Raw genomic sequence first — 26,845 nt, forward strand, 5'->3', positions numbered from 1 at the left:
TTAAAAATCCTTCTTAGATTTTATTTTTCTTAATCCAAATCAGTTCTGTTTATTATGTAAATCTCAGTACAACTTCCCCTTCTGCCACTTTAGTAAGAAAATATAATTTTGGATCTAAAAATTGTGTGTGTTATATACCTGCAGAGTAGCTAGCTGTGCGCTAGATGGTTGTCCACTACCAGAGGGTTGTTAATTTCTATAACCCCCTGATATTTAGGATGCACTAAATGTATGAAATATTTAATGTTTTTCTGGGGACTTCTGCAAGCTATCATTAAGTAATCTATGTGAGATAAAAAGTGCGCTTGTGATTTATTACGGGGTTTTTTTCCTGTTTTAGATAAGAAAGGCCCAAAGGGTCCCTTTTTTTGTTTGTACCTCTGGGTTTCTTCTAGAGAAAAGCATGTCCATTTCCTTTTATTTCCCTTTTTTAAAAAAATAATTTCTTCCAGAGTATATGCATTATTGATGATCTGGTAGAATTATCTCAGGGTTATTATATGAATAGAAGCTGACTAACTGTCCAGGGAAGAAATATTTTAATTTGGATTGCTTAAAAGTTTAAAACAAACAAATAAAATCTCCAAGCTTTTGAACACCTGAATAAATATTTGGGAGAAAAGTTGCCAGAATGTAACAGCTTGCTCAGATAGATGGCTGAAGGAGCTTTAAGTCTCTGTCTAAGACATCTAAGCAGACTGCAGAATAAGAAAAGTGGTATTTTAAATTAAATGAGCAAGTGGTAAAAAAAAAAAGAAAATCTGAACACCTCTCCCTCCCATTTTAAAGTTTTCAGGCCTTTATGGATTAAAAAAAAAAAAGAGGGCACAGAACTGAAAAGGTCATATTTTATGGATTTTACCTTGGAAGTCTGTGTTATATATATATTAGACTGATAAGCAAGATAGAATTTATGGTAGTAAATATTGACTAATTTGTTGAACACATATTTTTGTATGAAGTTGGCCAGGCAGCCACTGTTTCCTGCAAGTAAAAAAATCTCTGAGTTGCAACTTTTTATCCCCTCACCAGTTGTACGGATATCTTCATAATTTCTGTTCCACAGAACATGGAGGAGTTTGTAAAACATCTTTTTTTGCTGTTATTGATGATTAGTAATTTCTCTGCTTTTAGCAAATTATTCTATTTCTTTCTGCCAGAAGATTTTGGTTTTTATCAGGTGTTAGTCAAGCCACTGTGTCTTGCTGTGTAAAACCTGACTTTGATAAAGGATTAGTGTTTATATGAGTGTGTTACTGGGGGTGATGCAGATGCACAGGGCTGAAGCAGAGGGAAGGGCTGAGAATGCTGCTAGGTGGAATCTGTCTGGCAATACAGGCCAGGATTGTCCTCCTGTCTAGGAAATAAGGTAACTCATAAAGTCACACCCTATCCTTCAGTTCCAGACAGAAAACAAACTCTAGACTCCTGCTTCTGTGTTGCTTAACACCATGAATTTGGTTCATACTATGTGGGTATGTAATATCTTCTGGGCACTGTTTATCAATTACCTCAACATAGCTAGCCAATTTAATTGATTGGTTCCCTGAGAAGCTTAGAGCAGTATAAAAATTAGATCTTTTTTCCTTAAACTTTAATTTATAGAACAGAAAGCATTTTCCCTTAGATGTTTTTGGGGATTGTAAAGTAATTTACTAGTGCTTTGTGATGGGCTGGTTTTTGGTTGATTTGTATGTCTAGGTACTCAGTGCTTCATAGGATAAATGTTAACTTTAAACTGTGAGAATTATCCTGAGTTCTTTTCTGCCTTTGGAGTAGCTATTGGAGATTATTGAAAATCATTATCTGCTTGTTAAGGGATTTGTACTTTTGGAGCAAGAGCATGTGCCTGCTGTCCTTGCTGAAGAACTGCGGATGACGTGAGTCCTGTGCCATCGGTGAAGCCACAGGTTACTCACATGTTTCCACAGTTAAGAACCTTGCATAGTCTTAATGCAAGTAGCTACTCCTTTGCACAACTCATGGTTTATAAATCCTATATAAATACCACGGGGAAAACGTCTCTCAAGTGCTGCTTTATGAGAGAGAAAACCATGAGAAGACATTGAGGAGAATGCGAGAATAGAAGAGGAGAAATGTGAATCTTTACAGCCTCAGCTCTTCCTCACATTGTTGCTGCTATCTTTAGGAAATGGATGAGAGGATGACACTTTTTTCCTGTACTGGTTTACATTATTCAGGCCTAAGTTCAGGCAAGATTAGAAGTAGAAGTTTGCTGGATTTCAGCAAATTGCTGTCACTAGAGGTGCATTTGATTATTCCAGTGCAACCTTTCAGATCTGTAGTTCTGGTTAGCACTGACACTAAATTGGGGAAAACAAAAGTTAATGTAAAAGGACTGTAATGCCTTCTCTGCATGAAACTCATCATAGCAGTATGCCAGGAAGGAAACACTATGGTGGGTGCCATGTTTTTGGGTACTGTTAAGGCTGGTAACTGACTAGAAAGCTGTCTTTCTGGGTACTTGAAGATAGCTTAGAATTCCAGATCCCTCTTTTTTTAAGAAGCACAGGAACAGGAGAAGAATTTTGTGAGTTTAGTTCAGTTGGTCATTTTTGGCCTTAAGGGCCATCATCATTGTGAGTTTGGAATGATCACTGAAGTGTATTTTCCACAGATTAGTGACTGTCCATTTTCTTTGAGGGAAAATGCCTTTGGTTACTTTTAGCTCCTGCTTCAAGGAACCTGACTATTCTATATAGAAATTAAATATTGTTCTTTCTATTTCTGAGCCAACTCAGAGCAGCAAAAGCCCATCTTATGCCTGGGCAGTTCACATTCTGATCCTTGTCACAGATTTTCTAATGCAAGTTCAGATGATGCTGCATGAAGCTCCCATGAAAATGCCTGCATGGTGAAGTTCGGTCGCAGTAATTATATCCCGGTAGGAGTGCTGCTATAATTGTAATTGCAATATGTAATTAAGGTGATATAGAACTGTATTACTCACATGGGCCATTTTTTTCATTAGAAATGTGTGATTCTCTTTAAATTCTCAGGTGACCTAATCTAATATAGTCACTGATGCCTGCAACTGAGGCAGAAAAGCCAATGTAGTCATAAAGACCTTTACACTTGGTTCACTGAACCTGACACCATTTCACTCTAACTTGTCTTTCAATCTAATCAGTCTATACTAGATTTTAAATTCAGCATTTTTTAATATATTGCCATGCTTTCTGTCTGGAACATTAGACACTGGTCTTTTTATTTTCTTTCCCAAGCAGCATGATGGTAACCAGTAAAGAGGCCAGTGACAATATGAGATTGTTTAATGACAGACAAAAACATCTACAAAAATTCTGTGACTTTCATATGTGGATATCTCTACAAGTGATCCCTCCTGTCCTCCAAAATAGTATCTGAGTAATGTGAGTGTTCTCAGAATTCTTTTTTGTTTTCCTATTCTTTCATGAGTAAGGTCTGAACCCAGAATCTGAGCATCCTTTAAGATTATATATATCTAGTATTTTAAAATTGAGATAAAAACTGGATAGCTTAGGCTCAGATTTAAATTAATTTATTAGTTATTGGTGCTTTTTAGGCACTTAAAATTATTTATGAAGTACTTCAGATGATTAAGTATGAACTCGTCTCCTTTCCAACCTCCTTCTTAACATGCTTGGAAAAGGAAAAATGAAGAGTTATTTTCATTACAATACTGAGGTGTCCTATTGCAGGATTATTGTTTCTCTGGAAAACAACAGAAGGAATTTTCAGAGGGAAGCATTGAAATGGGATTTCTAAAAGCTCTGAACCAAAAAAGAGAAAAAAATATTCAAAATGTCTAATATATGAGGTTATCTGAAAAATGAAGCAAAACATTGATTAAAACAAAGTTCTTGAGTTGAGAAAGGCAGCTTCCCTGATCTGTGAATGTTTAGCCATACTCTGGTTTCAAAGTTGTCATGTAAACTCAGCTTTAATTGCATAAAGATAAATTGCATAAAGATTTTAAGTTAGCCAAATTCTGCAGTTTGAAACCCGGAATTACTTGTGCCACAAAAACCTTAATTCAGAGCTCATTGTTGCACCTCTTGTATCTCTAATGAGCTATAGTGCAAGTCCAAAAAGCAGGTAGTGCTCTGAGTGGCTGTTGTGAGGCACAAAAATCATCCATTAAAGTTGTCTAATGATTATGATAAAAATGTATATGAGACCCAGGCTGGTTAGGACCCGTGATTGCAATTTCTGTACCCAAATGTTCTGGGTGAAATTTCTCCTTTAAACTATTACAGTTGTGTTTCCTCATCCATGGGCTTAAAATCAAAATTTCCTGTTTCTGTAATTCTTTGTTGGCAGTGCTGCTATTCTGAAATTTTATCTGAAGTAACGCTTAGCAACTCTTTCTTGCTGGTTTTGCTACAGTCCTGCTAAACTTAGGCATTCTGTTTTTCCTAAACACTTTTTTACCCTAGTTTAACAAAAAGCCATCTGCTTATTTTTCTCTTTTGTCACTATTATTCTGATTTGTTTTTCAGTCAGGCTTTTCATTTTCCTAGCAATTATTTTGATGCATCAGAGGTTCAGGTTACTGAGTAGCTTCTCCCCAGCTTGCCTGGGCCGGCTGGCACCCCTTGTTAACCCCATGCTCCTGTTGATGTCTGCCCACCACTTTACGCCTTCATTAATTCACGTGTGATGTGGGAGGAGTGGTTGTCACACCAGTTCCACCCCCACACATGTATCATGGATTGAAACATGCTTTGATAAATGTTTCTGATGATGCCTCACCAGGACACAGTGAGGAGAGAGATGTGTTTGGGTCCTGGGAAGGGGTCAGGTGTAGGGAGCAGGCCCTGGCAAAGGCTGGGTTTCAGCTGGGTTTGTAACACCTTCCACACGGACATTTGTATCCTTCAGTTTTTGTGTAAATCCACATCAGGCTTTACTTACGAACATTCAGTCTTGTCAACTGGAACTAAAAAGTGAAATTTACACTTTGTCATAATGCTGTGTGCTGCTGCTGAGCCTTTTTCTCTTGTTCCTCTCCTGTGCTCCCAGACAAAATGAGAATGGTTGTACACAGTGTCCTAGGAAGTTGTGAGGGTTAATGACTCATGCCGCTGTGCTCCGAACATTATAGAGCACTTGGAAGGGATTCTTGTCTCTGTAAAAAGATTCTACTTTTCTGCTATAAGTTGAAGGGTTCAAGTAAATATTTTGAAAAACATCTCTTTGTATCTAAGTCATATATTCCAAGAGTTTTTTGTGGCTATTGTTGCGAAGTTTATTGGAAAAGTAGTGGGAGGACTGCCTGCATTTAAGTTGCCTGAGTGGCAGAAAGGGCAAAGCTTACAGTGTTTTCAGATGAGTACAGCCAAAATTTTGCCACTTGACTTGGGCCTGCTTTTGTTTGGTGAAATTGCAAATAGAATATGAAAATGTTTGTTGTGAAAGATAAATTTGTAGGAGTTGTTGTATTTGGTACTTTTCCTTTTTAAGTAGAAACAATATAAAGAGCTTAATTCAGAATAGAATAAATCTCAGTGTTGTTGCTGTGATTGTATAAAATGACACTGCTCTGCTCTACATTTGCCTTGAAACTGTTTATAATAGTTAAAATGTCATTCCAGAAGAGAGTTTGGCTTAGGACTTCTTTTCTTAGGCAGAGAAAGCCATTTTATTCCATGTATGGACCTGGTCTCTGAAAGCTATTTTAGTGAGTAGCTAGAAAATATTTTTTAGTGAGGCACAATTTCCTTTGTGTTTACATGCATTGGCCAATTTAATGAGGGAGCTACATTGTTCTGCAATTCTGCTTTGCATTTTTTCAGGGAAAGAACAGGAATTTTTAGGTGCAGGGTGGAATATGTGCTTTTAAAACACTTTTTAAAAAGCCACATATTGAAATCACTGTATTCTCTGTTTAGCTACTGAAGAATGAAACCCTTCTGTGCCTAGAGGAGACTAAAAAAAAATTACATCCCCAGTTGGTGTTAATCAACATTGCCTTTAACAGAACCAAGCCATTTTTAAACCAGTGCAGACACTGATTCCAGCTTTCACATTTCAGTCTTCAAAAAAGCATTAATTTCTCTTGTTAGAGCACAGTTACGGGAGGGTAAGGAAGATCTGCTGCTTGTACAGTGCAGTCTAAAACCTTTCTTTAAGCTTTCATCTTTTGGACTGTATTATGGCAGATCTGCAAAAATCTGATGTAAGGAGATGGGATAGAACTACTCTGGGAATGGCAGCTGGGTATTTGCTCCCAGGACAGCTTCCCAAAGGGAAGGATCCCCAAAGGGTGGTAAGGAAACAATATGTTTGACTGTATCTATATTTTGCACTATTCAATGCTTAAGGAATAATTTTTAGTATTTTTCTGTTTGAGGCACCATTTGATGTTTGTTTAGAATCCTCCCTAGTAATAATTGATATGATGTGATCTATTAACTTGGAGGAAATGTTATAAAATAGTGTTCAGGTATATTAATATTAGATATAATTAGAAATAGTAGTCTTTTATGCCATTCAATACTCCTTTGAAAGTTCAGAATCTGTAAGCAGCAAATGGTTATGCTAATAAGGCTGCCCAGTCTCCTCTATAAATATTCTAGAAAGTCCTTTATTCTTCTTTCAGGGGATTTGTCTCTGGAATTAAAGGGCAAATTGCACCTCTGACAAGACATGCAGCCTTTGTGTTGAGACTACTGACTGCTGACATCTATTGTTATAATCCTTATACTCTAGGTGACCTGGAGTCAGATTTTCAAGGTATTTATTTGCTTAAGAGCCATTAGACTCTAAATGGGATTTCAGAATTGCCTAAGTAAATTAGAATCCTAATTCACACTGTAGATCTTATTAGGAGACTTCATGTATCTCCAGGTGCCTAAATACCTTTGTATAGCTGCCTGTTGGATACTGGGGACTAGCCTGGAAGCATCCCTCAAGGTCTTGGCAAAACAATAGCCAAAGCACAACAGTTTTTAGCACTTTTGAAATTAGTAATTGAATTCAAATTACTGAAGAAGAGGTGAAAGGCTTTGAATTTGTTACTGATGTTTGTTTTTCAAAGTGCTGTGAGTCACCAATTTGTGAGCCTGTGTTTCAGTGCTGGGGTGTGGATGTGAGGCTGATAGGATACATTTGTAGCTTGTGCCAGTTCAGCACCAGCTGGGCTTAGCCTGCAGCCATATAGTACTTCTTCTATTGATATGAATAAAGACTGAAATTACAAGAGACGTTAGCAACTGTCAGAGAAATCCATAGTTGATATCTCATCAGCTTGAACCTTAGTATCTCCTCAAAACATGGCCATTCCTTGGATTACTTTTGTTCACCTTGGGGGTCTTGCAAGTTTGTTTTTTGGGCACATGTTCAGTAGACAGTCCTGTAGAAACTTCTGTTTGTTTCTGATGAAGTTTCTTGAAATTTTTTAAAAATTATTCTTTAAACTTACTGCTCAGCTTCATCTTTCTCCTAGCAGAGAAATGAGAAAACATGCAAAAACTTCAGAAGCTGCAGAATTGGGTCCTGTAAATACTCAATAGGTCTTCAAAAATTCAGCTGTGCAGAAGATTTTTAGACATTTTGATATTTAGAACTTTGGAGACATTTAGGTATATGATGATTATTGATTTTATATATCTCAGAGAATTGGCACTAAGTTCTTAACAGTCAATTGAGAAGGTTCTTCCTCGAGGGAGAAGTTTGCTTTCAAGCATGTGGTTAAATTCAGATAACTTTTAAATTCATCTGTCCTTGATTTTGGTGTCATGTCCACTTATATAAGAATTAAAATTTGTACAGATTATGTGTGTTGAGAATCTTATGACCCCTTGGGATATCACTTCGGGCTCTGTTCAGATACCAGTGATAGGTGTTCATTATAGACATTATGTTTACTCTCCTCCATTGGTGGTGTAAGAAGCCAGGCTTTTCTTGAATTTTAGGTAGTCTAAAGTGTTTATTGTGATCTTGAACTAAAATGCACGGTAGTCAACACCAGAGTTGGGCACATAAGGGGCAGTCTGAGCAATGCCATGTATCTCAAGGCTGCTGCACAAATTTGAGAGAGACTGATCTATCTCTGGTTCATGTATTGACCATCAACAAGGTTGTTTAAAGTGAGCAGTGAATTCCAAGGGGAATGTTTTGGTTGATCTATGTGGATCTTACATCTTCTAGCATCACAGAGTGGTCATTTTTTCGTTCTCTCTTAAGACTTATTTGAAGATTAATGCAAAGCAATTTCTCAGAAACCCTGTTGAGAAGAATTTTTCTTTTATTTACTTCTAAATGTCAAATATTTGTTTTTCTCTGTAACTCTTGGAAATTCCTACATTGTGAAATACACCTGGAATTTACTGGATGCTGAGGAACACTTTCCATTAAAAGTGGTAAAGGTAGAGAAGTCAGAGGAAACTGTATTAGCATACAACAATGCCATGGTAGAGTAGCTCTCAGTAATAAAAGGTAGCTCTATATACCCCAGGGCCGAACCACATGGTACAGCTTTTTGTATTTGTTGTGTTCTTAGAACTGATTGGCAAAGTCTTCTACTCTGAAGCAGCAGAGGTTCATATTTCTAAGTTAAAGTGTTTTGTCTGAGAATGGTATTCCTAGTATATTTTCTTTGGGCAAAGGAGGATAATCAGTAGCAAAATACAATGAAGTGCTATTGGTTAGGCACATTGGTTTTGAGAGAAATACACCATGTCACACAATTTAAGCCCCAAATTCCAATGAGCTATTTTGTCTCAAAAGCTAAATTTGAAATGTCAAGACAAATTCCCTTGTTTATTTTACTGGGGATTTCACAGGTGCTGAAAGGTGTGAGACACTTAATAACAGTTGGGTTCCCAAATACCTTGGATCTCTCTGAATATCCTGAGTAGATAAAGTCAATAACACTCTTCTGAGCATGTACCACATGGAGAGGGCAAAACACCTGTTTTTGAGCAGTGGTTAGCAAAGGCTGTAAATACAACTGAGAAAATATTACTGTATTCATAGTTGTAATGCCATGCTGCTGTCACTTGAAAATGCTGAAGCTCTGTAGTAAGCTATTAAATGGAAATCCATTAATATCCCCTTTGAAGTTTTTCGTTCCAGGTTCTTGAATATGTCTGCCTCCTTTTTTTGCTACAATAGGCAGTTTTGTTTTCTGCTCACTTGCATACCAAGTACTGTTAGTGAATATTTAATTTCTGTTTATGCAGAGACTCTTGCTATGTAGGAAAATATATTGTACAAGAAAAGTTTCAGACCCATTCTCACACTGAAATGAAAGTCTGGATATTTATTGTAAGCCTTTTTCTGGAAATGTTGCAGTTTATTCTAGATTAAGTAACCTTTGAAATGGTTAGATGTGGAAGCTCCATGTTTACTGGGTTTTTATGGTGACTGTTATGAGGCAAAGTAGTGATAGATTATTGAGCATGCTAAATGGGGAAGAAACAAATATAATGGAAAGGGTTGTGATGAAAATTGGTGATGACTGATTCCTAGACTTTAAGTCTTTAAGACAATGTTTTTAGGGCCTACAATAGATTCCAGCTTTTATTACTGCCTAGAGTCATGTGGAGGCAGGAGATGAACCAAGTATTAAAAGTATTATTAGAAATAAATATAAGCAGAAATTAAGATTGTGTAGTATCTTATGCAAGTACAGGTGGATGAAGGGTAGACAAACCATTAGAAATATGCAAGTGTATCTTTAATGCCTAAGCCCTCAGATGAATGTGTCCTTCAAGATGGTTTCTGTTTTGTATGAACAAAAGGTTGTGCTGTGGTGTAAGTAGTCCAGTTCACTGTGTATCTGGCATCAGGTTGCTTGTTGGTAGGGATCTTGAATTAGTCCAAAGTCTTCACAAATAAGATATTCGATGCTCAGACAAAGAAAGTATTTTGGTAAATGACATTGCAGCTTGAGAGCAGAATAACTCCTGTGTGTGTCTGCTAGGTTAGGTGATACGTGCAGTGTTGCAATCTGTCCATTTGATAGCATGCTTTGAGTGATCTAAATATTATGTTTATTTCTTTGACAGGCATTATGCTTTACTGTTGAGAGCTCAAATGATTCACTGGCAGTAGCAATTAATCTATAATAATCTACCTTGAGCATTTTTTTTCATTAAACATGAACTAAAATGATTTGTTGGAGAATCAGAATGGATTTTAAACGCTTAAACCAAAATAGCTTTTCACACAAGATCCTTTGCAATGTCTTTCTCTTTTCAGCACTTTTTGTAGCACTATTCCCAGAGATGAACTCACTAACAAGAGACAGGCACTGTAAGATAAGAGTCTAAAACCTGATCAGATACCTCAGTGTGAGCTGTGGGAAATGTGTGTATCATGGAAAAAACAGCTTCTAAAAAGAACACCACCACCAATTAAAAAAGCCCTATTGTTGTGAAGATCTGTGGATATTATTCTTTATGAAGTGCCAAGAACAAGATCCAGAGTCAGGAAGTGGTATTTAACTTTATTTGTTATCTTAAAGTCCATGATATCTTCTCTGTAGAGACAAAGTCAAAGGAAAAGAGGCAAATTTTCTCAGTAACTTACAGACTTCCTCAAGACCTGTTTTCCCCAGGTCATTTAACTTAACTGCTCTATGACTGCTAAAAGTGAAATGATAAACTGTTTTTTACTGCAGCCTGGGTGTCTACAGAGGGTGGTGGGGATGAAAGGATGTTGTGTCTCCTATTTCCATATAGCTGCATTTGATGGATGTGGCACCTCATGGTTAGGAAGAAAGGTGACAATTATTTTATTGCACTGTTTGTATTACAGTAGTGCTGGTAGGACACAGGACTGCAGGCTCCATTTTTCAGGCTCTAAACAAAAGTAAAATTAGTTTTTTCCCCCAGAAGCTTACATTTCAAATAGATGTTGTAGTGTAGAAACATTTTATCAGTGGTTAAAGTATTTTTTTTATCTGCCTCATTGAAGGATCATGTAATGAAGTGTAAGCTTGAGAAGAAGTGGAAAGCAATTTTCACTGAGCCTAAAACAGTGCTGTGTAATTCTTCTTTATGACACTACTGAGTGGTTTCTTGTACTCTCAAACTGTAGCAACTGAATTTCAGTTTTTCAGGTTTGTTCCAATTCATTTAGACTCACTTTTTTTGACATCTGTATCCTAGATCCAAGTTTATGTCCATGTTAACCATCCACAGCAGAGGTGTTCTTAAAGTAATATGTTGTATCAGTTCAGCAGTGTACTGGATGTATTATGGATTTGAGGGGAAAAAAAAAAAAATAAGGAAAAAACCTCAACCCCAAACCCTCTGAAACAACTTGATTTGGAAGTCTTTCCTCATCTTGTTATGGTGGTTCAATTTGTATACGTGAGCATACATGTTACAGTGTATGTGGAGCCACAGGACAGATAAAATTATGAGCTGAAATATGGTTGTCCTTCTAGAATCAATCTTGCACTGCATTTTTCAGTGTCTCATTATGTATATATTTTAGTGACTTGTGCAAGTTATTCAGAAAGCTTCCTTCTAAGGAAGCTGAACTCCACTCTTCACCACAGGGTCTCCCAACTTACCTTTGTATTTGTGACAAGTGTGGCCTGTGGCATTGCACCTTCCATCATCTTGCTGCCAGTAGTCTCTGTTTATTTGATGATCTCTTCAGCTATAATTGAAATGATCATGTTGTAAAATGGAATCTGGAATCACCTTCTTTACATTTGAAGGCTGGCTCCAGGTGCCCATGTGGGTGTGATGATAAGGGTTTGGGAGGTGGTATGAACTGTAACTAAATTAGAAGCTCTGTTCCTGTGTTTCTTCATCTATAAAAATAGGGAACTTGTTATATGCTTTGGTTCAGTCAAAAAATGGAGCATGTGGGCGCAGTAGGAAAAGCTTATATTTTCTTAGCTTCTGAACTAAAAAATTGTAAGCTTAACCTTTTTTTTATTGTTGTATTTCTTATTTAGCTTTAACATAGCATGGCAGAACCAGGAAACATGCAGTGTAGTGGCTGGCCTAATCTACGGTAGCTTTCCCTTCCCTAAGGTGCTCTAGTGCTCACAGTGATGATAGACAGCTATTGGTATTTTAATTGATGTTTAGTGTCCTCTCACTGTCACCGTGCCTGAGTTTTGTGGTTGTCCCATCTGGTGGCTGTGGGCACTAGGGTTAATAGGAATGCAGGCATAGCTGCTCTGGGACAAATCCCTCCATGCTTTAGTTTGTTAAAATTTCTGATGTCCTCTAGGATGTGACAGAAAGGACATAGCACTTAAAGGTATCTTTCACTATCATGGACTAAATTAGAGCTGTCCTAACTTCCTGAGGGAATATGTAATGATACCAAATAGTTACAGAAGATTGAAACCAGGCAGGAGTTATTAGGCTGTAGAGGAGAAAATGTACTTCTTTCTGCTCCTCTGTTCTTTAGCTCCTTCTTCTATCTTAATGAACTGTAATCTGGATGAAAAACAAAGCTTGAGGGTGGAAAAAAGGAAAAACACTCTCCATTCTCTTGAGCCTGTACACTTAGCTCCTTAAGGAGACTAGCAGTGTTTCCTTTCTCACTGTAGAAGTATGACTACGTGGCAGTCTTCCTTTTTCAAATTTTGAGATTTTTTTCCTCCTTTTCTCCCTTAATTTTTGTTTTATTTCTCACTTGCATTGCTGAGTCTGGTGCTATTTTGCCTGCATCTCTAAAATGAAAATGGGCTTTGTGCTCATGAACTTCTATTTGGAAGTGATGACAAGTCCTTGATTGGGGCACTGTTGCCCTTGTCCTCATTAAATATTTTATCCTTTCTGATATCATTGAACATGCAACTGTAATAAAGGCCAAGTTTTTTCACTGGATATGTGTAGAGGTTGATGCCTTTTATATTTGTGTGGGAACAACTCACAGTGATATCTGAACATGGTTTTCTCCATTTCACGGGAATAAAATGATTCTTGTGCCTTATTAAAAGGGCCTAGAAAGATTGCTGGGGAGAGACTCTGAAATGCAGTATATAGTAATATTTATGTAATTAATGTCCTGGGATTTGAATGAAAAATACTGCTGTTTTGTAACCATAATTTTCAGTTTCTGGCAGCCTCAGAGTAACAAGGAAACTGTAAATTGCACTCTAATGTCCCTAAGCTGTTGTCTCTGATGGGAAAAATTGACAAATTTGCCTGTCTTAAAGTGATGATTAGCTGGGATCTAAGTATTATATTAGCATAGAATCATGTTCAAATGTAATGACATTAGTATGTCCTTCCAAGGATGACATGTGGCAAGTAACCTACTTTATTTCCCCCCCTTTTTTATTTGAGAAAAGATGAAGGATATTCAGAAAAGAAGCCAGAAGAGAAGCAAACTATGTGTATTCCTCTGACTTCCCCCTATGCCCCTCCTATGACCCTGTCCATGTCAGACTGCAGGTCAGGTACCAAGCACTCTGAATGTCTTGAGCTTTCATTGTACTTCTCAGTGTGGACTACCAGACTTTTTTGAGTTGTCAGTGGCTGCACTGCTGTCCACAGCTGTGCTAGGAAAGTAGTCAATAAAGGAATCATGTACCTAAAACTCCCTATTCTTCAACCATCAGAAATGTAATGTACAAGCACATTGTACTGATGGAATTGCAGCCCCTTCTGAAAACCCTATCCCTTTGTGGGGGACATAGTTTGTCCTTTCCATAACAGGGTTGAGTGATCATAGTACCCCTGACCTGGTTTGGTTTACACTATTGCAAAACAACTGAATAAAGTTCAGTCCATCTGTCCTCCAAATCCAACACCACTAAAAGTCTATGTTTCTGTGATGCTCAAAGACTAGAAAAATAATCTTTGTTCTGTAGCGTGTCCCTGGTGCATAACTCCCAGCCCTGTCCAGCAGCCTGAACATGGTTTGTGTTCCTACTGTGCTGTTTCCTCAGAGCTGGGTTCATGTATGGGGAAATGAGCATGAGCTGGAATGGTCTCTGTGATAGTAAATGACAGTTTGCTGTTGTCTCCTAAGAGAGTCCTTTGGCTTCCTTACAGAAAAGATGGGAAGATGAGGGGAAGAGCTGGTTGTTGGTGACCTAGTTGGGTAGTCAGGGTTCTCTGGAAATGAGCTGTGTGGACTACAGGCTGGTAGAGCCAGAGCAGCCAGCTTAAGAGAGTTGCTGCCAGGTAGGATGTAAGATGTGAAGGTTTGTTTCAGTGGAAGATGGTATGAAATCCTAAGCAGACTTGTCTAGAGAATCTTTACAGCTCTTAAGCTGTGCCTTGTAAAGAATGATTACTTTTCAAATGTTCTCTGCAGTCCAGTTCAGGCTATTTTTCCTTCAGACCATATTTTCAGGGGGATTGCATTCCATATAGTGATAATAGACAGTCTCAGTCCTTTTGGCCCCAAGAGATTTTCTGGGAGAGTTTCTCAAGTGAGTGATTTACTGTCTCCTGCCCTGTTCCTTCTCCAACAGAGCAGAAATTTTATGACCTCAAAGCTAATGCACTTCAGTGTCTCTGGATGGAGACAGCAACATTTTTGCCAATGTAGTTTTGGACCATTATTCTCCCTTTAATTTCTAACATTTTTTTGGATGCTTCTAACAGAAATCATGACCTTAGAAGCATCTGCTGGAAACTAGTCACTCCAGACACAATGGAAAGATGAATTTTTCTCTTCATGCCATGGTACCCTCCCTCTGTGAAGTTGGAGCTGTTTCCTATATGTAAATAAATGGAGAGCAGGTCATCCTTTGGCTTAATATGAACCTTTATCTGTCTTGTCTTCATCAGACCACTGAAGTTCTTTTATATATTAAATTGTCTCCTAATCAGTGGCTACTGTTATATGTCAAAAGACTTAGGAAAAAGGTTCACATGTCATTTCATATCTGAAACTTCCAAAAATTCTCTTATAGTGAAAAAAAATTTGACTTATTTCTTTACATTACTGTATTACTGTAGTTTTTTCTTCACCAATCTCGTTTATATGAATATAAAATTTCTCCATTGAATATCCTAGTGTTGTGAATGTAAGGACTCCATTATTTTGGCATATAATTTATAGGATTTGTATGAGTGACAAATGATTGACTCTGTACTGAGGTGGACAAAAGAAGGTGTCAGTTCTTGGCATTGTTACATTTCCATTGCATGGAGTAAAGAGTCAAATCTGCAAATGTAAAATCTAGATTATGTGGGCTGTACTCCTGTGGCACATTTGTATTGAAAATTGTTTTATCTGAAACAATTTAAGGAATTACAGAAATTACAATACTTAAGGTATTAATGATATTACATCTAATTCTTAATAAGTCTTAAAAATTAAGTTGATGCACCTGATGGATAGGAGACCTACTTGGTGGGTGAGGGGAAGGCTTTGGATGTTGTCTACCTGGACTTCAGCAGAGCCTTTGACATCATCTTTTGGAAAAGCTGGCAGCTGTGGCTTGGACACTTTGCTGGGTCAAGAACTGGCTGGCTGGCCAGGCCCAGGGAGTGGTGGAGAATGGTGCTGCATCCTGCCGGTGGCCAGTCACTGGTGACATTCCTCAGGGATCAGCTTTGGGCACAGTCCTTAATTAAAAGATTAACATCTTCATTGATGAGCTGGATGAGGGGATTGAGTCCACCATTAGCAAATTTGCAGATGACACCAAGTTTCAAGGGGAGTGTTGATCTGCTGAAGGGTAGGAGGACTCTGCAGAGGGTTCTGGACAGGCTGGGTAGATGGACCTAATTCAGTGATAGAAGGTTTAACAGGACCAAAGTGGCAGGTATTGCACTTTGGCCACAAGAACCCCCATGCAGTGCTACAGGCCGGGGACAGTGGCTGGACAGCAGCCAAGCAGAAAGGGACCTGGGGGTTCTGGTTGACAGCTGCCTGAACATGGCCCAGCAGTGTGCCCACGTGGCCAAAAAGGCCAATGGCATCCTGACCTGTATCAGGAATAGTGTGGCCAGAAGGACTAGGAAGTGAGTCTTCCCCTAGACTTGGCACTGGTGAGTCCCCACCTTGAGTGCTGTGTCCTGTTCTAGACCTCTCAGTTTAGGAAGGATGTTGTGATGCTGGAGTGAGTCCATAGAAGGGAAACAAGGCTGGTAAAGGGTCTGGAACACAAATCCTGTGAGGAGTGGGTGGGGGAGCTGGGGTTGTTTAGCCTGGAGAAAAGGGCCTCATCATTCTCTACAACTTCCTGAGAGGAGGCTGTAGCTGCATGGAGGTTGGTCTCTTCTCCCAGGCAACCAGTGACAGGACAAGAAGACACAGCCTTAAGCTGTGCCAGGGCAGGGTTAGGCAAACATTAGGAAGAATTTCTTCATAGGAGTGATTGGGTGTTGCAGTGGGCTGCCTAGGTGGTGGAGTCACCATCCCTGGAGGTCTTTAAGAAGACTGGATGTGGCACTCAGTGCTACGGTCTAGTTGGCAAGGTGTTACATCATAGGTTAGATTTGATGATCTCAAAGGTCTTTTCCAACCTAGCTGATTCTGTGATTTTGTGTAATGACACTAAGTTTAGAGTAATACTATTTAGAGGGAAGGTACTGGATGCACTATAATGAAGTTTAGAAGCTTGTATGGGATCTATAGCCAAGAGATGTATTTGAAGTTTGAAATTCTTGTGTTGGCAAGTAAAAACAAAGAGAAGTAAAACTATGTGTTAGTATTGTTATTATGGTGTTATGCTATGAACTGGTGAGTATGACTGAAGGAGGTACTCTAACTGTACTTGTTGAGAATTCAGTCTTTTGAGCCTATACGTATTCCAATTAATGCTGTTAATATCATAATAAGTTATCTTAATTACTTTTGAAAATGTTCTCTTAGTTTTCCAGATTGTACCCCAGATATGATGGGAACTTCCCCAGTGAATTTTGCCTTCCATGGGCTGACAAGGATCTGTTTGTTAAAGGTTTTTAATCCTCTCTTTTTATATTCATGTTCTGCTTTGGCCTTGTTTATTCACAAATGAATACCTCTGATTATTTTAGCTGTTGTGTGTTCAGTGTTTGATGCTTTGCATAGTAGAACTGGAATAAACTGTGCTATAAGATATTCAGTGTGTACTTAAGACAATGACCACTTAGCTGTCTCATTTCCTTAGCAATATTTTAAAGATTAATCATAGAGAGCAGCGTAAGCCAAGAAAAATACAGTTGAAATAGATTTTGCTTCATGGTGTTTTGCTTGGACTCAGTATTTTGATAACTTGGTGCAGGATACACAACAACCAGAATGGCTTGTTCATTTGACTGAAATTTGGATGAGCAGCAATAGAGCAATTCTTAAATACGCAAGGCTAAATTTGTTGAGCCTGTTTCTTGGCCTTTGATGAGATTGCAGTAAACAGATGTTTAATACCACTGGCAGAATTGCACATGCTTCCCTTGGGATTGGACGGGTGGCCACTCATTTGATAAACCCTAGGCAGAGGCAAAGGTACAGACTTCCAAGCAGCTGAAACAATGGCCTCTGTGTCAGGGAGATTACCAAATTGCTGGTCTCTTTCTGAAATAATATATTGGTATGTTTTGTTTTGTTTCGGCTTCATTTGTTTTTTTTCTGACAGGCAATCAGTCAGTCTTAACTGAGAATAATTCACTTAACTGTGAATGAATGAGTCATGGGAGCAACTAAATTTGAAGATGAGCATTTGTTATTTGTAGCTTGTTTGAATATTTAGTAATACAGCAGGGAAGGACTGGGGGAATTTTGATTTTACCTGGTGTGGATTTGACTGGGTTTTGGGGAGAGACATCATGTCACATGCATGCTGGCTGCTTGTACATTTTAAATGCTTGAACACTATGCATTTAAACCCTGGATGGGTGAGATGCCTGGGAGAGAAGACTCTGAAGCTCACTGGAGCTGGATTGCCTATGTGCAAATGAAGACAAATCCTTAGCAAGGTTACCTAGTCACTGCACAGACCTTTGCCAGGCTGTGTTTCTCAACAGTTATGCCTCAGCTGAGTAAATACACCCTTTGAACAAGGATCATATTTGACAACGGAAATAATGTTTGTCATGCTTTCAGGCTCAAGCACAAACCAAAGCCCTAAAACCTGCTTCTGAGATGTCACCAGTCAGTCTTGTTTCCTGAATGAATGGGGTTTGTGTTCTGTGCTGTTACACCTCTTCAAGTATCCTCTATATCTCCTTTGCTCCATATACATTTTTTGTTACCTTCTTGGACCTTTTTTCTTACCACTTGGTCTTTTCTACATCAAGATGAAAAGAATATTGAATTCTGCCACTCTGATGTGGTGTAATTTCCATCTTTAATTACACAAACTCTTTGCATAGGATTGTTTAATTATTTGTATTGTGGTAGTATCTTAGATTTGTCTGAAGGTCTGCATGGATTTTCACAAATGCAAAAATGTGTATTGCCAATAAGAAAGACCTCAGACCTACTTTGGCCTATCTTGCTTTTCGTGTAGAATGAATATCAGATTCATACACACACACACACACACACACACACATATATATGGTACAGTTCCACAGTTCCATTGGCTTTGAAAGCAGATTATAGTGCATCAGAGAGTCAGAGAAGGCATAAAGCCTGTTTGCTTCACTAAGTTATTCAATACTGCAGCTGGAGATGGGGAGGCCATATGCAGTATGCTGTCCCTGCATGATACAAAAGATTGCATTTGGCTGGGGCTGGCTCAAGCTGTCACAGGTGTTCTTCTTTCATTTACAATAGCTCCATTAAAATATAAATGACTGCATTTATTACATCAGCTCTTTTTCCTTCTTTGGAATACCCCAGCTAAAGTTACATTACACATAACAAATGTTCTTGCTCCCTTGAGAATTAGTTTAATTACTGATGTAGGTGGGTAAAAGATCTATTGCGTCTGAGATGTTAATTTTATCATGCTTTAATTAAGAGGTCAAGTGTGAAAGGCGCAGAATACCTCCCACTTAGAGATGCTGAATAGAGAGGTGGGGGTAGAAGGCACTGGTATGATGAGGCTTTTACTGTCTGTAGGAGTATTAACTTTCCCTGTGTATCTCATTACAATGAGGTGGGCATCTGGAAATACATGCCAATTTCTATTTGCACATTGTGGTTTCTACCATTAAATGTGTTTTCTATCTGGAGTCTTTGAAGCTTCAAAACATATTTTCTCTTAAAGATGCTGGTCACTCCTCCATCACTCACCACCAGTTTCCATAGGAAATGTCAGAACTGTGCTCTCTTGTCCAGTGAGTTTGAAGAACAGGACTGCAAGTATCCTATGTCCCTGTGCTCTGGTACAAGAGGGGATGTGGGGCTTGTGTTCACCAGAGGACCTCGGGTGCTACCATCTCTGATTATGCAGTTGTTCCTTGCTTATGTCTCACTGTGAGCTTGAACAGATTCCTTTTGGCATTTGGTTTGAAAGTCTGGTTCCTGGCTAACTCCAAAAACAAGGAAATGGTCTTGGAAAGCATTTGAGGAAAAAGTGGGCAGGCAGAAGGTGATGTCTCATAACAAGATTAGAGAAAACAAGACTGTAGGAATTCTTTCAAGTAGGGCATCTGGGACTTTTTCCACTGAGCTTGTTATGTTTGTTCCAGCAGCTGGAGCAGCAATGGCATAGATAAGAGCAGGTGTTCCCTTGGCTAATGTTTGAAGATTTTCTTGAGACTGACTTACTGCACTTTCAGAAAGACTAAGTGACCAAGTGAAGCACTACTGTTGCTATCTGAGCAGTCTTAAGTATGAAGTTAATGCATTTTATTAACTCCTTTCTCATTGCTTACCGTCTATGTGAATTGCTGATTCATTGATATGTTCTGTGATGTGTGATATGGAAAGTACCTTGTCAGAAAATTTCTTCTTGGATTTTTTGCTGCTGTTTTTTCTTTTCAGTGGTGGTCACTTTTCTTGCTTTTAAAGGATAATAGCAGTTCAGCTATGCCACTGACTTCTCTGCATCCCTGGATAAAGATTGGTGTAATACTGGAAAAACACAGAGTTAAATATTAACATCCACTACTGAATGTTCCCACTGAAAAAATCAGGAACGTTTCCAAGCAGTGAAAGCAGACTTTCCTTTCCTGTAGTCAAGTTTTGCTGCTTAACTTTTAAAACTGCAGCTTACTTGGTAATTGTAGGTAGTTAAAAACTGGAAACTGTGAATTCTCTGTTTTTTAAGAGCTCTCATCCAGGTTGCTTCTTGCTTCCAGGTGATAGGGAAGAATCTCATGCGGTGAATTAGTGCTGAAATATATAATAAGTTTTTTCAAGGTAAGAGACTGGTTTTTTGGGTTTTTTTCCTTCCCTCTGTACTTCGAAGTTCCATTCTTGCTCTTTTGGTCAGAAATATCATTTTAATAAATGTTGTGATTTGAGATTGATGATACAGTGACTCCTTAAGGCAGAAAGCATACTCAGAATTGGCATTCCTCTTGGGTTATGAATACACATAGCTGCTCCAATTTGTACTAGCTGAGGATCTAATCAGCTAAGGCCACAAATTCAGCATTTCCTCCTGCTGACTCGAAATGTCACCACCAGTCTCTACTGAGATAAAAAATGTGCACAAAGGAAATAGTTTTAAGGAAGAGGAGGATTCTTGCACTTTTAAGAGTTTAATGTGTTTAGAACACGTATTTATTCTGTCTTGCTGGTTGTGTCAGGTGTCAAGACTTCTGCTTCAGGACACGGGGAATCCCTGCTCACTTTTCTCAAGGTGTTGAAGCTCTAATCATTATAGAGAGCTCAGGTATCAGCTGTGGTAAAGCAAGAACAGTAAAACCCAGAAGGGGCTAGATTGGTTAATGTAATGTTTGTAGGTGTTGCTGAAGCTTCTTTCTGTATATGTAATAACTATGCTTGATGATAAGGACTGAAATCTTCAGAAATAAAATCATGCTTTTTGTTTTAAGTCTGATTCACTTCAATTTACGCAACAGCATCCCAAAGCAAGAGTGCTCTTGGCATTTGCATGAGGCACATGCTTCTGCCCACAAACAGCCAGTAAGATAAGTCAATAAAAATAAGCCATGCAAGGCATGAATTGCTTAGAGATGGAAGAGACCTATTAGGCTATCTAGCCCTCCTGTGTGCCAGTGAGGAATTGCTTCAACTGGATTTGCTTTAAAGGACAGATGAATAGCTGAGTAAAACACAGGATCTCATTTTCTATATGATATGGCTTTTATGCTTCTGGTTTTACATGTATATCTAGCTTTGAACCTCATGAGCAGCAATATTCCAGATAAATTTTTTCCAGGCTCTTTTATTTAAAGTGTAACAGTGGTCTGAACAGAAATTGTTCTGAATGCACAGATGTGCAGTTTTGCTTTGTGGAGTGATTTTTACCTCATCAAAGGAGAACAAGAAGAAAGGCAAAAATCTGTGAGTATGGCTGTCTATGAGAGCATGTGTGCATGTGTGTATTTCACAGAGTGAGAAGTCTGTCTGTGTTAGATCAATTGTGAGAATAAATTCTACTACTCTGCCTGGCCTTAGGAGGATATTTTACAAAGGCAACCCATTGGGGAGAGAACAAAGGCCTCGCTGCGTTGTGGCTGTGCGTGACACGCTGGTAGCGCTAAAGCCAGCTCCCATTTCCTATTAAAGAAGTGTCTCGCATGTTCATGAAACACAGGCAGTGATGCAGCGTGATTCAGCTTATTGGGAGCTGATGCATCCAGTCCTGACACAGAGACAGAAGATCTCTCTCTGTGGTCAAAAAGGCAGAAAAACATGTTGGTGCTGCTGTTCTAAGGAGCTTCATCTGGAGACAGGACAGAGAATTGCAGGCATATTTGTTTCATTGCTTTAATTTTTTGCATTATTCCCCTTTTGTCTTTTATTGTTTTCTTACCACTATTTGAATAGAAGAAGAGTTCTGTGGTAAATTATGCCCATGCCCCATTTCTTTCCAGAGCTGACATGTTTATATATACAAAGAATTATGGAGGAATTAAAGAGCAGACCAAAGAAGCTCAGGAATTCTTTCGTAAAGCTTGCCACATTTTTAATAAATGGGCATATAGGAGAGGGAGTGAAATCTGTTGCTCAATACCATAATAGGCAGTGCAATGCTTTTGCCTCTCTCTGTCATCCTTAACAGACAAATTTATTTTTGGTAATGAGACATTTATCTCTTTCACATCTATTAGAAGTCAATTCTAGTGTCAAAAATCAGTTGGAAATAGCATGAAGAAGTTTAATGGTGAAATGTGTTTCTTTTGGAAGCTTGTTGCAGCTCCATCAAATGCTGGGGATCCTTTTTCACTTTGTTTTGGTGTATTTTTGTCTTTCTGCAATGTGTGTTTCCAGATGATTTAGCTGTTTTTCTGAAGCATTATATAGTAGTGTGACTATTTAGACTGCGTAAAGAAGCTTAAAAAAATTGCTTTCAGGACAATAATTAACATACCGTCATTTTAAATAATTGTTTTCCAACACTTTTCTGTGTGTGGATCCTTTAGGAGTTTTTGTTAGAGGCAGATCCCTCCCTATCTGACAAATCTATTGAAAGCAGACTTGCCTTTCTTCATGGTCATCCTTGAAGCAGTCCACAAAAAACACATATAACTAGCAGCCTGGTTGTACTCCTCCGGTGCCATAGAGAAGGAGTCCACATAGAAGTAGTTGTGGTAAAATAGCACTATTAGTCAGAAAATATGGGCTCTGTATGTATTTCTGGTCCTGACGCAATTCAGTGAAGAAAGTGTTTTCACAATTGTGGACTGAGTATTTACTTTATTTACTTAAGCAGGTCAACAAGCAGACCATTTTCCTTAATCTTTCTGTAGAGAAGCTTGTGTGGGTGCTAGATGAATGCAATGGGACTTTTGTAGGCATTTTTTTGAATCCAGTGGGATTTATTAGGTGCCTTTTAATGGGTTTTCAAAATGTTGTATAGCATTCTGCAGGTGGAATGTAATTTTCCTAGTGAATCCTGAAGTACTTGACAAGTGGTGAAAAAAAACTCCCTCCTTTTAGGTTTGTAAGTATGATTTGTTAAAGAAGATGTCTGGTGCCTTTATGCACCTACATCTTGTTAGCTATAAAAGAGGGGGAATGGCCAGGATATTAGAAAGGCTTGCGGATGAGAAGTGACCCTGAAGCTTATTCCAGGAAGTTTATTTTCAGAAAGTGTTGATTATTCATACTTTGAGAACCCTTTAAAGTATTTATGATTCATACCAGACACTCCTTTCAGTCTTAATTGACACCCATCTCATTAAGGTGACATAAGACTAAATACATTGATGCAAGGAATGTTTTGACTTTTTAGCTGATAAAGTGCTAATTATAAGAACCTCAACCTGTCTAGTAACAGAACTACAGATAACAAACATTGGAAGGTTACTATTCCAGAGGAATTACGTCAGCTAGCTCCATGGATGAAACATTTTTTCCATGGAAGAAATTGCATTCTACATGGAAGGGATTCTCTTCTGTACTGTACAAATCCTACAATTGTCTTTACCTACCCACTTCCTTTCACCCTTCCGTTCTTGCACAGAAGTTATTTTCCTCATTTGGCCCCTGCTGTACTATAAACAATGCTATCCTTTCTTCCCCCTATCGTCCTACAGCCACTTTTGAAAAACTATGGTTGTTAAGATTACAGTCCTCAGAAGGCTAGAGGGGGAGGAAAAAGTGTTCCTTCATCTTCAGCTTCCTTTAGGGATCTTCTTTTGTTCTTTGCATTACATAAGTGATTTTTTCCAAAGGGATGTCCATGTTTGTTTTAAGACCTTTCAACAGCAACACTACTGCTGTGCTTCTTGATGCTCTTCCTAGCTGTTTGTTTAAAAAGGTATTGAAAGTTAGGGATTAAGTTGGGGAAAATTATTTATTCTCATTGTATACTCTGAGTAAAACCTTCAGTACCTTGCACAGGAACTGCTCTGCGAAGAAAAGGTGTAAGTCTCCAAAATGGTAGAGGCAGTGACACTGCCCTGTTCCGTCCCCTTCCTCCCTTCTCCCCAGAACTCAGGTTTTACAGACATGGATGCTGACTCTGATGCATCAGATACACTGCAGAACCAGGCACGTGTGTCTTTCACAGGCAGTGTGAGAAAAATTACAGCCACCACATTATTTCAAGCGGTACAGCAGTCGTCCTTTGATGTGCCAAACTACTTTTTGCAGGCAAGAATTGGCCCTGTGTTAGTATAAGGATAGATATACATGCTCTTTGTTTTCTAATAAGTGCATTATTCTCTATAGTGTGTGTATGTGTGGTGGGGGGTTGTTTGGTTTTGTTGGTTTCTTTTAAGTATGTATGAACTATGGAGTTCATCTCCAGGAGCTTCTAGTGATTATTCCATTATGAGCTCTCACCATGTCTTATCCAGCTTTGTCAAATATTCTCTTTTCCAGGTCTTCTACCTGGTTTATGCTTGAATATTTAACAGGTATTGTCTGTGCTCCAGATATCATCTGGGAGGTTGAACAGTGCACAAGGAAGAAGTGAAAAGCTTAGGATGATTTGATAGTTATGAATGAGGTTTCTTCATGAGATGCAGGGAAGGTTGCCCAGAATATCTCCTCCTACCTCCAGCAACTTCCAGTACTGTAACATCTTTAGTGATGATATTTAGGATATGTACTTTTGCTGCTTCAGCCTGGATATCCAAACATTTCACATTTCTAAGTAATTTAGAAAATTTGCTTGAAAATTCTGCATACTCCTTATTTTAAAAGTTAATAATTTGGATACTGTACTCCAATCTTGCTCAAGCTGTTTGGAAGCTGCATGGTTGCCACCTAACCAAAAAGACTACTGCACTTTCCAGAAAGGAAATCTCTGCATATTTTGCCCTCATCAGATCCTTTTGCAGGGAATGGGTGGCATCCTGGATACTGTTTCTTCAAGCTGTAAATCAGTTTAAAAGCAGAATTTCATTTTGCTGCTGCCGCCTTTCTCACTGTTTGGAATGTAGTTGCAATGTGTGTCTGATCTTCAGGGATATCCGTAGGAAGTATGTGTTGCTGATTGAACTTAACTGGACTTTGAATTTCTCCTTCATTGCAGACCAATGGAAAGAACAGTCCTTTGCCACTCTGAATTAACATTAGATAAGAACGGTTCATGTCGGAGTTACTTATCTAATGGCACCACCTACTATTGCTGCTATTCATAATAATGTTTGCTCCAGTATACTTAGGCTTTTGGCTGTTTTGCAGTGCTTGGAAAATCCATGATTTTCCTTGAGCAATTCCTGCTGGAACTGATATATGTGTCTCACTGTTCTCAGCCTTTGCCTCTACGTTCTAGCAAAAGCCATCCAGGACTTTATTTTTTCAAGAGGTCTGAAATTTTTTTTGCTTTATTTTGTTTCTATTTCCAGAGGCATTTTTTTTGTGTGGCTGAGGGTAGGGCATGACTTGAGTTTAAAAGCTTTTGTACAGGTAAACAATCTGTTTGTCACATTATAGGCAACGTGTAGTCAGCATTTGCCCTCAAAAATTAATACAGGGTGGGGGTGAAACAGTATTTTCCATAACCGCGCTGGCATTAGAGGGTAAGATACACTTTGGATAGATCTGATCTAGAGTAAGTATAGGACAGAAATGGAAAATACAGCTGTGCCATTGGTAGTGTGCCTCTCTTTTTTCATTATTAGAGTTCCTGTACACTGAGTCCAGCACATCAGTTTGGGTAGAACAGGGTTAATCTTCCCACTTTACTGACAGTAAGTGAGAAATAAAGAACTGAATGACACAGGAAAACCTGTGGGAATCCAGGCAGCCAAGCTAGGCAAGCAGGCAAAATGTGTGCTGGTGAAAGAGGCTTTGGGGTGTCAGTGGTACCACATGATAGCACATGATTGGTGTGCCCAATGGTGTTATGGCATGGCTGTGGGTTACACTATCCAGAGTGGTGGGGTTTATCTATTTACTCTTGAGGAAAACAAGGATCAGAATCTGAGGACACAGAGTGAAGAGGGATGAGGTGTTCCTAGCCCTAGTCCTTACTTCTGGGTTCCAGGAAGCGGTGAGGCATGTTGCTTTCTGACAGGGAGGAAGAGGTAGAAAAGTTGAAGGGCATTTTACTCCCTGTAGCAACATTGTGACAGGGAGGGAAAATTCTTCACTGACTGGGGTACAAGTAAGAACATATCAACACATGCATAATCTTGTGATTGAAAAAAGGATAGAAAATCTTAGAATCCTGGAATGGATTGGTTGGAAGGGACCTTGAAGGTTGCCTGGTTCTGAGCCCCACACCATGGGCAGGGACACCTTCCACTGAAGCCCTGGCACACCTGCTGTATCTGCACATACAGGTATCCACAGGCTGTGCCCTTGGCAAGTGCCTAAGAAGGCATCTGACTAAATAGTAAAGGCCGAAGTTCTGAGGCAGATTTCTTTGCATATGAGAATTTTTATACTTGTCCTGCCTCTCACGTAACTTTGAATTAAACACAACATAGTAAAAGTAATATTAGAACATTCATATACATCAATCATGCTGTCATTTTTGTGGCAAGCTTTGAGAATGTAGCTATTTGCAGACTTCTATGGTATTTTTAGCAAGTTTAGAACACTCTTGAAAAAATTCAAATACAATGTGTAGAAGTTACTTTGCATAAGTTGCACACAGATTTTTTTCATATTTTTCTCTATTTTAACCTGTTATGGAATCTAGTGCCTTCTTGACACCAAGTGAGTCTGTGGAGGATGTATTAGATCAAAACATATTCTTGTCTCCAAATGCTAACAGCAGCACATTCAGTTCTCTGGATTCCAGCAGCTAAAGTAGGTGTTGCAGAATTTTGGCACTGCTTCTCTTTACAGAATGATAAACACAAATGATACTGCCTTGGGTTTCATATAGATATGGAGGACCTTGTCTTATGAGAGCTGATTCATAGACAAATGGTGAATCTCAGCTTTAAAAGATAACAAGGCTTATTGAACTGATGAGCTAGAAATAATTGTC

The 26,845-nt window shown here is 38.7% G+C and overlaps 1 protein-coding gene across 2 annotated transcripts in view; it reads left to right on the forward strand.

The window, feature by feature from the left end:
• The window catches only part of SORBS1 (sorbin and SH3 domain containing 1), a 160,970-nt gene that overhangs the window by 13,427 nt on the left and 120,698 nt on the right, over positions 1-26,845 (forward strand). The window lies entirely within an intron of this gene.

The sequence above is a fragment of the Parus major genome, chromosome 6 (genome assembly GCF_001522545.3).
Source record: "Parus major isolate Abel chromosome 6, Parus_major1.1, whole genome shotgun sequence".
Taxonomy (NCBI): Eukaryota; Metazoa; Chordata; class Aves; order Passeriformes; family Paridae; genus Parus; species Parus major.